Genomic DNA, 9,865 nt, shown 5'->3' with positions numbered 1-9,865 from the left:
TGTACGGTTAATGTGTTTGTTTTGCAATATTGTGTAACATATTGTCTGTATGCCTAGCCGAACTAACCACCTTGGTCATACCTTCACCTGCCAACCTTCATTGGTCGAGATACATATCTCGGCGAATGAATCCAAAAAGTGTGTTGGTCAGTCCGGCCAACCTATATTGGCCGAGATACTGATCTCGGTAAAATAGGGCAAAATGTTGGTCAAAACCTGCTAACCTTCTAGTCTATATCATTATCTTGGCTAAAGAATGAAAAGTGTTGGTCAAACCTGCTAACCTTCTTAAGCCTAGATCCTTATCTCGGCTAAAGAGTGCAAAAAAATATTGGTTAAACCTACCAACCTTCTTAAGCCTAGATCCTTATCTCGACTGAAGAATGCAAAAAATGTTAGTCAAACCTACCAACCTTCTTAAGCCAAGATCCTTATCTCAGTTGAAGAGTGTAAAAAATGTTGGTCAAAACCTGCCAACCTTCTCAAGCCTAGATCCTTATCTTGGCTAAAGAGTGCAAAAAGTTAGTGTTGGTCAAACATGCCAACCTTCTTAAGCCTAGATCCTTATCTCGGCTGAAGAGTGCGGAAAATGTTGGTCAAACCCGCCAACCTTCTTAAGTCTAGATCCTTATCTCAGCTGAAAAGTGCAAAAAATATTGGTCAAAACCTACCAACCTTCTTAAGCTTAGATCCTTGTCTTAGCTAAAGAGTGCAAAAAGTTTGTGTTGGTCAAACCTGCCAACCTTCTTAAGTCTAGATCATTCTCTCGGCTAACGAGTGCAAAAAATGTTGGTTAAACCTACCAACCTTCTTAATCCTAGATCCTTATCTCGGACGAAGAGTGTAAAAAATATTTGTCAAAACCTACCAACCTTCTTAAGCCTAGATCCTTGTCTTGGCTAAAGAGTGCAAAAAGTTTGTATTGGTCAAACCTGCCAACCTTCTTAAGCCTAGATCCTTCTCTTGGCTAAAGCGTGCAAAAAATGTTGGTCAAACCTGCCAACTTTCTTAAGCTTGGATCCTTATCTCGGCTGAAGAGTACGAAAAATGTTGGTCAAACCTGCCAACCTTCTTAAGCCTAAATCCTTATCTCGACTGAAGAGTGTAAAAAATGTTCATCAATCTTGTTAACCTTCTTAAGCCTAGATCATTATCTCAATTGAAGAATGCAAAAAATTTTATTGGTCAAACTTGCCAACCTGTTTTGGCCGAGGCAACTGTCGTCCCGGCCAAATAGTGCAAAAATGTTGTTGGTCAAAACTGCTGTGGACAACCCATTTTCGACTGCCCGCAAGGCTCGAGCTCTTTGTTCGGTACACTCAATGATGAAAGTGGTGTTGTCTGTAGTTCGAGGTCTCAATAAATGGGCCATATTTAACGCTCCGAAATGATACCAAACCTTCCATATTCCCATTGATTATACCCAAGAAATCCATTTTTACACATTGTGCCACCCTATGCTAAGGCTGAAACAGAAAAATAGGGGAGTGCATTGAGGCCCGACCGTGTGTCAGTGAGGGCCGGTCGTGGCTATTGAAGGCCGGTTGGACCTTGGTAATGAGAAATACTGTTCTGGGCAGGAGGCCACTAGCTGTCCATTTTTGAAGATATTTATGATATTTTTGGCTCAAATTCTATAAAAATGACTATATATCTCCGTTTTGAGGGTTGAAGAATTTCAAGAAAGCCTCTATATTACCATGAGAGCTCTCTCTTTTTCTTCTTATGCAAGCAACACTTTGAGCTAACTTACCACCTTGAACCTATATCCATACATCATATGCACCTTCACACTATAGCATAGGAACCTTGGTTGAGCCTTGAACACCATAGTTCAAGCTTGAGGGTGTGTCGAGACTTAGTTTGAATCACAAGCAAAAGCTAACTTCTTTGAGAGGTATAAGCTTACTTTCCTCTTGCTTTCATTTCTTTCATTTTCTATATAGTTCTTATAGTTTCATGTTGCTTTGATTCTATTATAAGTGTTTAAGTTTATGTTTGGAGAGCTACCAAAAGAATAGAGAGAGTTTACACTTTTTATACACCTTTACCTATAGCTCAAACCCTTACTTTTACACTCTTTTTCGTTATTCTCTACACTGATTTTTAGAGTTAAAAAAGGGCTGAAAATTATGCTTTGAAGTTTCAAAAGTGAAGGGGTTAGCCACCCCTTCTTATTCTTGCGTACTAGTCTTGTTTTCTCTCTTTTTTGATTAGCTTTTTAGGCATTTTTTTAATGTATTTTTAGCCACTATTTTTTTATCTTTTGAGGGCTGTTCTAAGTTATTTAAATAGTTCGTGCTTTGATTATCTTAGTTGTTGTCTCATAAGTTTGCCTCCATAGCTTGTTGTCCATTGTTCTTGGCTTTTCTTCAATTCATTTCCATGTTTAAGGACCTCATTTTAATAATCAACTTGTCATTTATCTCTTTCATTTGAGAGTTGTTTCAATCGGTTGACGGTTATTCAAAACGTGAAATAGCGATTTACGCTTAATGGCTTAATCTCTACGGAGGTTCATTGCCTACGGTGCAATCTCTTTTTTATGTTGAGAATCACCTCCCGTTTGACATATTTCTCACTTAGTGGACGTAATCTTTAATGGACGTAATAATCATCTTGGACTTAATGGATTAAAGGATAGCAAATACTAATGAATTTGGCTTAAAATGAACCAACTCACATAAAGAAAATGAGTTATATTGCTTGGGATTCAGCCGGACGTTATGTCGAATCCATTGTGTCAAGAGTTGTCTTACATCAATTCATGATGTTTTGATGGATCTTGAAGCGTCTCTACCTCCCTCTTTGAGTTCACTCCATGATAGGAGGAGGGTGGTTGTAGTTCCTTTCATTTTTTGATTTTTGTCCAAATTGTGTATCGAAATCATCAAGCAATCAATTTGCTCATTGATAGTTTTGAAAACAATTGTAACCTTCTCTCGAGGCATTTCCATGAGAGAGAAGTGTAAGAGGGACAAACAGAGTCCAAAACACTCTGTCTGCACTATTTTCACTTCAGAGCACAAAATAGAATTTTACATGAAATTGAGGCACGACCGGCCTTCTTTAGGCCCAGCCGGGCTTCATTGAGGGCTGGCTGGTCATCAATGTTTGGTTAGTAGTGTATTTTTGCAGAAAATAGAGAGAAATGGCTGAAGGTGAAACAGAGCAAGTCGGGGCAGACAGGGCCGTTCTTGGACATTGTACATGTACATGTAACCCTTGCGCATCCTTTGCTTGCATCATTATTATTGTTGTAATTAATTAATCCATTTATTTTTATTTTTACAATTAGTACTGTTAATTAGTAATGTTGTAATTAATTAATTTATTATTATTTATTTGAAATTATTATAGTTAATTGACTTAGATAGTTAGATTGCTTGTCATGGTTATCCTTATTGTAATAGCATAGTTAGCTAGTTACTTCTTTAATTTATGGGCAAATTACACTAACGGTCCATATAGTTTGGGACTTGTGTCACTTTAGTCCCTGACTTTTCAATTGTGATACATTTGACATTGAATTTTGAATCTTGTTCCAAATAAGGAAAATTGAAGATACCATTGCTTAATTTTAAGGGCAAAATCGTCAATTTGATAAAATATAAACTAATTTGATAAAAATAAATGTCAAAAAAATAATTTTGAATTTTTAAAAATTATTTCTACCCATTAAAGATAAAATTATGAAAAATTGGTAAATCTTTTAGACATTTATTTATTTTACCAAATTAATTTTTATGATGTGTTTGGATGATAATCATGTAATGGGTGGTTATTTTTAATTTCATTAAATTAGTTTCTATTTTTCCAAAAGTCAAATGTGGCGATAATTTTGATATAATTATTAAATTAATCCATTAAATTAAAAAAATCCAAAACTAAAAATATTTTATATATTAAATATATCGATTACACAATAAAATCTTAACAACCATCTATTACATGATCATTATCCAAACACATAATAAAAATTAATTTAATAAAATAAATATATAAATAAATGTTTAAAAGATTTATCAATTTTACATAATTTGATCTTTGGTGTGTAAAAATAATTTTAAAAATTTTAAAAATATTTTTTTGACATTTATTTTTGTCAAATTAGCTTATATTTTATTAAATTGATGATTTTGCCCTTGAAATTAAGTAATAATATCTTCAATTGTCCTTATTTGGAACAAGATTCAAAATGTAGGGTCAAATGTGTTACAATTGAAAAGTCAGGGACTAAAGTGACACGAGTCCCAAACTATAGGGACTGTTAGTGTAATTTGCCCTTAATTTATTCATTCGGTTTTGTAATAAGTAGTTTAATTCGGACTTTCAGACTTTGATTCACACCTTCTTGCACGAGGGCAAATTATGTAATAAGTTGTATGTCTTCCAACCCTACGTCTTTCTCCCTTTTACTCATTTGCTTACGATGGTTAGAATAGGACATCATTTTTCAAATTAGCATTCTTATGCTTTGCATCCATTGTCTTGCATGTACTAAAGGCTCGGCTCATCATGCTAACCCAATATCAATGTTCAAATTCATTACTTGACTATGTGCTTTCTCGCATGTCTTGAATGGAATCATACACCATGCGCATAGTTGAGCCTTTAAAAATATATAATGTATGCGTTGCATTAGTCATATTGCATTTAATTAGGAACATGCATGTTTTTCTAATTATTTTGCTTTGTTTTGGCTTGGAGTACTGGGTGAGTAATTTTATTACTTGAGCATATTGCATGAATGCGGTTGTTGCCATGCCAAGCATACTTCCATGAGGCTAAGTGCTTAGATGATAAACTATTTGAATGCTTGTGGGTGAAGGCTAGCTGATTGAATTGGAATAATTTGAGTAATGTTCATATACGATCACTTTTTCAAGTGATACATATTCGAAATAATTTTGCAAACAAACATGAACCAAATGTTTCAATTTTTGCAAGCTAGTCTATACTTGTATATGCGCCTATCACGTAGTAATATAGCTAATAAATCGGAACAAGAGCATATAATGTAAATAAAAAAATTACATCATGATTACTAGAGGCTAATCTTTGATCTGGCGAGTGTGGTGCTCAATTCATGACCTTCTCCTCTCGTACCTAAGTTCCCGAGCTGAGACACTTTGGTGATGAAGGACTAATGGCCTTTGGCATGAGTCTTGGATTTTCCAAATTTTCTAAAAATATTTAGGTGGCGACTCCGAAATCTGGCAAAGCAGTCTATTTTTTTGGCATTTGATTCAAAATCGATTTTCCAAAAAATTTGCTGGATTTGGACTCTTTGGCATTTATCTATTTCACATTGCACTTGTGAGATCAGATTTAGAACCACAAGTAGAGTCCAAACTGTAGGACTTGTCGTCTTCTAAAATAAGTGCGAAAAGTTGAGTTACACCTGGTGACCTGCTTTTGCTGAGGTAACTGTCATCCTGGGCAAAGAGTGCAAAAAATTTATTGGTCAACCTACCAACCTGCTTTGGCCGAGGTAACTGTCATCCTGGGTGAAGAGTGCAAAAATTTGTTGGTCAAACTTGCTAACCTACTTTGGCTGAGATAACTGTCATCCCAATCAAAGAGTACAAAAAAGGTGTTGGTCAAACTTGCCAACCTGCTTTGGCTGAGGTAACTGTCATTCCGGTCAAAGAGTGCAAAAAATTTTGTTGGTCAAACCTGCCAACCTACATTGGCCAAGGTAACTATCATCCCGGCTAAAGAGTGCAAAAGAATTTGTTGGTCAAACCTGCTAACTTGCTTTGGCCGAGGTAACTGTCATCTTGGGCAAAGAGTGTAAAAATTTTGTTTGTCAAACTTGCCAACTTACTTTGGCCAAGGTAACTGTTATCACGGGCAAAGAGTGTAAAAATTTATTGGTCAAACCTGTCAACCTGCTTTGGTCAAGATAACTGTCATCCCGGGCAAAGAGTACAAAAATTTGTTGGTCAAACCTACCAACCTGGTTTGGCCGAGATAACTGTCATCCCAGTCAAAAAGTACAAAAAAGGTGTTGGTCAAACCTTCTAACTAGGGATGGCAATTTGAAACCGGCCCGATAGTGACCCGCTCTCCCGACCCCCTCGACGAGCAGAGGATGGTATTCGAAATTGAATCCTTGATGATTTTCGGGCCGAAGATGGTAATACGTTTTCCAGCCTTGGCCCGCCCCGGTCCCGACCCCTTCTCCGTCCCCGTTTCTCCCTGAAGTAAAATTACTATTATACCCCTCAATCCTCCATTCATATATATGTACCCTCGAGGCTATATTACACTTAACCCCTCATCTTTCTGTCTCTGTCTCTGTCTCTCTTCCTTCTACTTTCTCACTCTCACTCTCGCACCTCTTTTCCTTAGTGTCACCGCCGCCGCCCGCGATGTTTTCTCCTCAATGCCACCGCCGCTGTCTGCGATGCCGGAGTCGCCGTCCAGCTCGCATTGTTGCTTTATCTCCATCGACTCTGCACCTCGGTCCACCTCGTCACTCTCACACCTCTTTTCCACCTCTGTCCACGTCGCATCACTGCTCCACCTCCTTTATCGTCCATTGCCGCGGATTTGAGATCTATTGTTGTCGCTCCACCTCCTCCGTCATCTATCGCCGTGAATTTGAGATTTGTTGTTGCCCTTCCACCTCCTCCGTCATCCATCACCACGGATTTGAGATTTGTTGTTGCTGCTCTACCTCCTCCGTCGTCCATCGCCGCGGATCTGAGATTTATTGTTGCCACTCCACCTCCTCCGTCATCTATTACCACGAATTTGAGATTTGTTGCTGTTGATATTTTGTTGATCTGAGATCTGCTGATGTTGTTGATGATCTTGATGATGATTTGTGTTGATGATTTTGTTGTTGTTGTTGCTATTTTTTTTTTTTTGGCCGGAGAGTTTTCGGGGTTAGGGAAACTCGATCCCCATTAGGGGACGGAGACGGGGATAGGTTTCCTGTTGGGGATCGAGGCCGGAGATGGGAAAAATTTCAACCTTGGGGATTAGGGACGGGTAGTGTAATCCCCGGCCTCGCCCCGTCCCGTTGTCATTCTTACTGCCAACCTGCTTTGGCCGAAGTAATTGTCATTCTGGCCAAATAGTGCAAAAATTTTGTTAGTCAAACTTGCCAACCTTCTTTGGCCGAGGTAACTGTCATCCTGGCTAAAGAGTGGAAAAAATTTTATTGGTCAAACTTGCCAACATGTTTTGGCTGAGGTAACTATCATCCCGGCAAAGAGTGCAAAAATTTTGTTGGTCAAACCTGCCAACTTGCTTTGGCCAAGGTAACTGTCATCCCAGGCAAAGAGTGCAAAATTTGTTGGTCAAACCTTGTCAACCTGCTTTAGCCGAGGTAATTGTCATCCCGGGCAAAGAGTGCAAAAATTTGTTAGATAAACCTATTAACCTAGTTTGGCCGAGATAACTGCCATCCCAGTCAAAGAGTACAAAAAAAGGTGTTGGTCAAACCTATCAACTTGCTTTGGCCGAAGTAACTATCATCTCGGCTAAAGAGTGCAAAACATTTTGTTGGTCAAACTTTCCAACCTGCTTTGGCCAAGGTAACTGTCACCCCGGGCAAAGAGTGCAACAATTTTATTGGTAAAATCTGCCAACCTGCTGTGGCCGAGGTAACTGTCATCCGGTCAAATAGTGCAAAAGTTTTGTCGGTCAAACCTGCCAACTTACTTGGCCGAGATAACTGTCATCCCGGTTAAATAGTGTAAAAGTTTTGTTGGTCAAACCTGTCAACCTGCTTTGGCCAAAATAACTGTCATCCCGGTCAAAGAATGCAAAAAATTTGTTAGTCAAACTTGCCAATTTGCTTTAGCCGAGATAACTGTCATCCCGATCAAAGAGTGCAAAAGTTTTATTGGTCAAACCTACCAACTTGCTTTGGCCGAGGTAACTGTCATCCTGGTCAAAGAGTGCAAAAATTTTATTGGTCAAACCTGTCAACTTGGTTTGGCCATGATAACTGTCATCCCGGTCAAAGAGTGCAAAAGTTTTGTTTATAAAGAATTGGTCAACCTTGCCAACCCCCTTTACCCCCTGTTGGGCAAAGATTTGTTTAGAAAGAGGTGGTCAAACCTGCTAACCCACTTTGCTCCCAGTTAGGCAAAGATTTTTGCGCAGTCAGTCTTACTTGTCGACTGTGTTCACTCTCACCAAAGGCTTTTTGTCCGCCATCGTTATTGTGTCGGACTCCATCGTCTTCTACTCGAATGTGTTGGTGCACTCTCTCCATTAAGGCTTCCTTAATAAAGGGTGGCGTCAATGTCATTGAATCCCTCAACTCATGACCCACTGGCAGACCCCGCTTGTATTGTGTAATAGCTAGGTTGGTAGGACAGTCGTCTATCCAATTGAAGGTCTACCAATACCTGTTCTTGTAAGATTTTAGCATTTCTTTCTCACTTATGTCAATGTTAAGCAATTGATCTACCTCGACTGGCGTCTTGGTGTTCGTCTTAAACCTGGTGACAAACGTCTCCGTAAGTTATGCCCATGAAGCGATGCTACCTTCTGGAAACTTTTCAAACCAAGTTAAGCCGAGGTCGCCCAAGCTTAACGGAAACAAGATGCATATTAGAGCTTCGTTCCGCTGATGTATGGCCATAACTTGGCAAAAGTGGTGAAAGTGTATGTAGGGGTTCGACTTCCCCCTATAGATTGTGAACTTAGGCTGGTTGAAGCCCAAGGGCAGTAATGCGTTCTCTATTACCGGAACGAACGGCGAGCTTCGCAACCTTGCCAATGCCTTATCTGCTGATTCGTAGGTAAGGCGCGGTACTGGCATTCCAACCACGATGCTCCAATGTGTTTTAGGTGCCAGCTGTTGTAGAGCTGAGATCCTCTACAGGTCATGGGCCTGGGCGTCTTTCCTCTTTCGCGCCATTTCTTTTAAAACAGTTCGCAGATCCATCGATTTGGGCATCTCGATGTGCCGAGAGGTTTGGTGAGTATGTGAGGGTCAATAGCTGCTTCTCTCAAAGTAAGACCTTTTAGTCCTCATTTTCTCAGACCTGAAGTAACGAGTCTTGGAAGTTCTTAATTGAGTGTTGCCTGTTCTGAGGCTTCTGCTTTCAGAATGCGAAGGCGTGTCTCGCTTGTCGCGATCTCTTGAGTGGCGAGAACGTGTGCTACCTTTGCGAATTTTCACTCATGTTACGTTTTTGCCTTTCATCTGACGTTTCTTGGCCTCTATGTCTGCTATCATTCTCCTTATCAATTCATCTTGCTTTCTTACTCGATCCTCCAGAACCTAGGTATCCATCATCCGCCTCTATCCATCTGGGCTGTAAGAGCGATAAGATCTTAAGCCTCATCTTTCTTTCCCGCCCTTAAGTGGGTTCCGTCGCTGGAGGTCCAAATCTGCCATGAGTGGAACAAAAGGCAGATTCTCGCGCCTCTTGTCTTCTTCTGGAGTTTGTCTATCGACAACAGACTGAGGCAAGTCTTCATTGTGCGCCATTGAAATCAATTGAAGAAAAACTCAATTAAAAGGTTCGTTCTTTGTGATCTTTCCTACAGACGGCGCCAATTGTATGAGCACAGAATAATCTTCTCGTATAATCCTGTTGATTAAGTTTGCACTCCTCCAAACATAGTCGCTTTACTTTTTGAAAACACAAACATGAGCTAGCTAGCAGGGTGTGTCGAAAACCTCTCCGATGCCTAAATTAGCAAAATAGACAATAGACACAAAAGCTTTGTGTATTAGAGAATAAGAATTGTGATACTTTTGCATAGGTCCTGCCATGAGCTTTTATAGATTCCGCTTGGCAAAATTCTAGTAGGATTCTAACTCTCCTTAGCAGAGTTCTTTTAGGAATGAGATTAGCAGTTTTCTTAGGAATCGCATTCCTAGGACAAT

Source organism: Camellia sinensis, chromosome 2, assembly GCF_055761805.1.
Source record: "Camellia sinensis isolate YWXY chromosome 2, ASM5576180v1, whole genome shotgun sequence".
NCBI lineage: Eukaryota > Viridiplantae > Streptophyta > Magnoliopsida > Ericales > Theaceae > Camellia > Camellia sinensis.
This window is presented reverse-complemented; position numbering follows the sequence as displayed.